The sequence below is a fragment of the Danio rerio genome, chromosome 18 (genome assembly GCF_052040795.2).
Source record: "Danio rerio strain M-AB ecotype USA chromosome 18, GRCz13ab, whole genome shotgun sequence".
Classification (NCBI taxonomy): domain Eukaryota; kingdom Metazoa; phylum Chordata; class Actinopteri; order Cypriniformes; family Danionidae; genus Danio; species Danio rerio.
The window spans coordinates 16,635,766-16,641,563 of NC_141038.1; positions in this window are offsets into that span (position 1 = coordinate 16,635,766).

Here is a 5,798-nt window from a genome sequence, read left to right on the forward strand (position 1 = left end):
AAATCACCATCAGTTATTTTATAAGTGTTGAGATTCCTTTCTTTTAATGATTAATTCAACACAAACTCAAAGCAATTTGTAACTTTTTGATTTAGTGGATAATTCGTATAATCTAATTACAATTTAGTAATAAGTTTAATAAGTACAATTTAGTACGATTTACTCATCCTACAATGATGGTTGGGTTTAGGGGTGGGGTTAGGTGCCACGCCTCCTTTTTCAAATCGTACAATTTTGTACGCTTAAACTCGTCGAATTCGTACGAATTAGCAACTAAACTGGCAAATCGTTAAATACTAAAAAAAAATCTTGTGAGATCAGGCTGGATTAATCATACAGCTTACACTGAGCGCAGGCTAAACAAGTAGTGACAGAAAACACCACATCCCGAATAACCCACCACAACTTTTTCCATCATCATATTTTACATGAAAGCCTAAATGCTTTCATACATGTGATTTGAATGACGCGAGAGGCGATCTCTCAGATCGTTACAAATGATGGATTAATCTACAAGATAAAAAAAATGTATTAATGCGGGTCATGTGTGTTTTGAACCATGGGTTGTGATCCATACGAATCATGGATCAACCGTGATCTGTTACAACCCAAGCGACAAGTATTGTCCTAGAATGCTTTCTGTTCAAGTGCTTAAACAAGTTGCTGTTAAAAATTAAAAACAGTCGAAAGTTCCTTAGAGACTGAACAAGGACTGTAGTCACAGCAATATTTTTGTTTTTATGCTCAATGAAATCAAAGTAATGTCTCTATTTCCACTTGAAGATGCAGCCACATGCATTAGTAGCTATATTTCAGCTCGTAAAATGTGATTTAAATAAAAGCAAATGTTGTTTTCTAAAATCTATATTGTAACATAAGTAACGCAATTACATTAACTTTAGTAACTGTAATCAAATTACACACTTTTAAAATGTAATTCATTACATTACTGACATTGCTACATTATTTTTATTTAGTTTTCATCTGCATTCAATACCATTCAGCCACATATTTTGATTGAGAAACTTATTAATGAATTTGAGTTGGATCCAAGGCTTGTAGGATGGATTTAGACTTTTTTGTTTAGAGAACACAGAGGGTTAAAGTGTATAATTGTTTCTCTGAATGGCTGTATCCATGGGGTCACCTCAAGGTTGTGTCCTTTCTCCTATATTATTTATTTTGTACGCAAATAGTTGTAGTAATGGGTACTTTAAAATTTGCTGACAATTCTGTAATTGTTAGTTTGTTAAGTGAGGAAGACTTCATGCATGGTCCTGTAGTTGATTAATTTTCCAGCTGGTGTCAGGAGGCTTTTTTTTTTTTTTTTTACAATCGAGTGTTCTTAAGACTAAAGAGATGACTATTGATTTTAATTCTAAGAGAAGACTGATTAAGGGTAAGTAAACAAGTATTAATGGAGTGGGTGTTGTGAGTGTTGGTCAGTACAAGTATTTGGGTACTGTTTTAGATAGTAAATTGTCCTTTTCTGTTAATACTAATATTTTGTGTAAGAAGGGGCAGCAAAGACTGTACTGCATACAGTAATTAAGATCATTTAATATTGACAAATCACTCATGTGCATGTTCATACATTCAGTCACTGTTATCTTTTCTTTGCTTTGTTGGTTCAATTCATTGCTGGTTCATAAATCCCTCTGTAAGCTTCAGTTGGTCCAGAACTCAGCTGCGCATATCATCACCAGAACTCCTTCTTCTCATCACACTTGTCCTACAGCAGCTTCATTGATTAGCTGTTCATTTTTGAATTGACTTTAAAATCTTGATGTTAACATGTTATCATCCACATTTCTGCTCCTTCTCGCACCCTGCAATCTTTTTACTCCCTCCACTTGTCTTTCGACTATGGGCAACCGAGCATTTAGCCGCTCTGCTCCTCGGCTTTGGAACTCGCTACCTCCTGCCATCAAAAAACATTGACTACCTCACACTATTCAAATCAAGACTCAAAACCCACTTATTTAAGATGGCTTTTAATACTTAATTTTATCTGCACTATTGCTGTGTATATTTTATTTTTTCTTTTGTTGTTTTATTGCTCTTGTTAATTGTACGGTGTCCTTGACTTGCTAGAAAGGCGCTAGATTATTAAATAAAATGTATTATTATTATTATTAATTCTCTAAGTGTGAAAAATAAGAGTTGTTTTAAGAAAATTGTGAACTTAGGAGGTAAAATAATGGAGAAAACAGATGACTATGGCTAAGTTATACCATAGACAAGTTTTGAGTGAAGCTCAGAGTGTTCTGTAAGATGAATTCCATCCTATGGGCCACAAGTTTTCTCTCCTCCCCTCTGGTATTCGATACAGAACTCCTATTAGTGAAACAGCTCAGTTCGAACCTTCATTTATCCCCAATCTGTAAAATTTAGGGTAGATTTGTATTGTACTTTGTGTTTTTGTGTATTATGTGTGACATGCTTGTATGCTGCAACCAAATTGCTTTCGGGAAATGAATAAAGAATGACTGATTGACTGACTGACTGACTGACTGACTGACTGACTGACTGACTGATTGTGTTCTCCAAAAATTTAATTATAATACAGTAACTCCTTAATACTGTGAAACACACTACACCCAACTCTGGTTATCTGAAAGCTAAATGAATAAGCTTTCCATTGATGTATGTTTTGTTAGGATGGGACAATATTCAGTCGTGACATAACTATGTGAAAAACTATAATCTGAGAAATCAAACAAATCAGAATACTGAGAAAATCAATTTTAAGTTGTGCAAATTAAAGATACTATGAAGTGCTTTGAAATGTGCCTTTTCTATTTGATGTTTGACATAATTTCAACTGAAAAAACGACGAGGGGGTAGGACATAGCTTCTTCCATTTAAAAGAACAGCCAATAGCGTTTTATTTTTATCACACCACTGCCAGTGAGAGTGGTTGAGCTCAAATGCATCAATGGAAAGCAAATGAAAAGCACCTTCAAGGGTGGCGGGGCATGTCAGATATAGAGAGCATTTGATTGGGCAAGATTTGAAGAGAAACTGCAATATGGGCTGACGTAAAAAAAAGAAAAAAACATTGATCCATATAGGCGAAAGAGACTTTGGATGTTTACATCAGTTTTATATTTTCTAAATGCAAATTTTGTCACTGCTTTGTAGCACACTGGCTAAAACATATACTTAAAACAGACCGAAACTAATATCTAAAAAAAATATATTTTCATTTTATGGGACCTTTAAGTTCTTACGTTCCTAATCACAAATTGAGTTTTAATATATTTATGGTAGGAAATGTACAAAATGTATTCATGGAACGTGATTCTTTTTATTAAAAATAAATCAAGGACCCTTACAATGTAGTTTGGCCATTGCCCATGATACATCCTTTTAACATAAGACATATGAGTCATATGGGTCACATATTATATCAATAAATGCTGTCATATCATTGCAAATGTTCTGTGTCCCCTGCAACTGTTTGTAGTCTTCATTACTGTTGGGTAGATTGTTTACCACCATGCTTTCTCCATTTAGCCTCTAAGTGCTTTGATTATGAATGCAGTTTGCATGGACACTTGCAGAAAACACAAACACAGAATGCATTAAACCATCCTGTAATGCATCTGTTTTAGTCAAGGTTTACCGCTCTTAGGTTTTACTTTACTGTGGATATCATTATATCTAAATTCAGTATGTAAAGGATAACAGTATGTTTTATCTGTATATAGTAAAAAAGCTTTCAGAATAACACGGCATTTATTTAGACAGACACAGGTTGTGGAATGATACAGTAAATTTAAGGCTAGTTTCAGGTTGTTTTCACATTTAATGATACATTTGTTAAGTTTTTTATGTCTGAATCTATGCTTTATTACCAGAATGCGCTTATATTTGTGTATGTATGGTATTTTTACCATTTGAAAACTTGAGAAGGGCTTATAAAATGTGTAAATGTGCAAAAATGTATTCTTTTCAGTTTGATTTACGTAATCCAATTGTAAGGGTTAATCAATACTAGCTAGTTAATCTGTACTAGCACTAGTTAATAAGTATAAATACTTATGACTTTGAAATACTGAGATTGACCAACTATAGTCAAGTATTCAAGAGAGGGGCAGAACAGTGGCTCAGTGGTTAGCTCTGTCGCCTCACAGCAAGAAGGTCACTGGTTCAAGAACCGGCTGGGTCAGTTGGCATTTCTGTGTGGAACCGGATGCATGCAGTATCGGTGAATTGAGTCAACAAAATTGGCCATAGTGTATGAGTGTGTATGTGTTAGAGTATTGGTGTTTTCCAGTACTGGGTTGCGGCTGAAAGGACATCCGCTGTATAAAACATATGGCCGAATAGTTGAATAGTTGGTTTATTCAATTGTGGTGACCCTTGATAAAAAAGGGACTAAGCCGAAGAAAAATGAATGAATGAATTAATTAATTTTCAAGAGAGCTAATGAATGTGTATATCATCATCATCATCATCAATAATATGAAGTTAAGTTTTAGCACAAATCAAGCAACTCTATATATTTTTGGAATCTTTCTGATGATCTTTCTTTTAACGAACATTAGGTTGTACCAAATTTCCAAATTCCAAAAAATGCCAAATTTTCATTCATTCATTTTCTTTTTCGACTTAGTCCCTTTATTAATTTGGGGTCGCCACAGCGGAATGAACCGCCAACTTATCCAGCACATGTTTTACGCAATGGATGCCCTTCCAGCTGCAACCCATCTCTGGGTAACATCCATACGCACTCATTCACATTCATGCACTACGGACAATTTAGCTAACCCAATTCACCTGTGCCCATGTTTTTGGACTGTGGGGGAAACCGGAGCACCTGGAGGAAACTCGCGCGAACACAGGGAGAACAAGCCAACTCCACACAGAAACGCCAACTGACCCAGCTGAGGCTCAAACCACCAACCTTCTTGCTGTGAGGCGACAGCACAACTTCACACTTCAGTTTTTAGCCAAATCCAGCACCGAACTGGGATTCTGGAAGCTCTCCTTTGTCAAATGCTAGCTATATCTTCTTTATAATTCTCTGGAACATAATTAAATTTAAATTGTAAGCACTTCTTACTTTGTGTTGTGTCCTTTGAAAACCCAAAAACAGAAACATAAGCTCTGTGGAAGTAGCAGCGTTTGGACAGCATTTTAGCTTTTTCTGCTACATTACAGCACTACAGCACCTTCTGCTACACCTTACAGCACTACATGCCCTGTCGCAGCACTGAGTGTGTGCACACGGTGAATCCGCGTAACCTGAAGCATTTGTGATCTCACTAACCCCCAAACTTTGTTTTCTATTGGCTTTGCATAGCTAACTCTTTAAAAGTCAATGTCTCACATTCAGAGATGTTGCTTATGTTCACAGAGCTACATTACAGATCAACTAAAGTTTAAAATATGATATCGTAGTCATATCACAACTAAATCCACCCTTCTGATGATTCTTTTTGTATCAAATAGATCCCATTCTGAATTTAAAGTTTTGAATAGCCCAAAGGACAGGTTTGATGCAAATCAATTGTAAGATTAGATTACATGGTCTGATCTTAATTCAAAATCCTTGTTACTTTTGAAAAACACATCTCCAAGATTTGATCCAATCTGTTGTACAAAACCACACTGGATTACTTTTGAAAAACAGCGTCCAGAACACAAATTAAGATATTTGCATTTAAATCTGATATATTCTGTCCCTTCATTGACTTTCAGAAATATATTCAAATAATTTGATTTGTGTTCTGAAGACTTATGAGTTCAGGATGAAATAAGAGTGAGTAAATGATGATATAATTTTAATT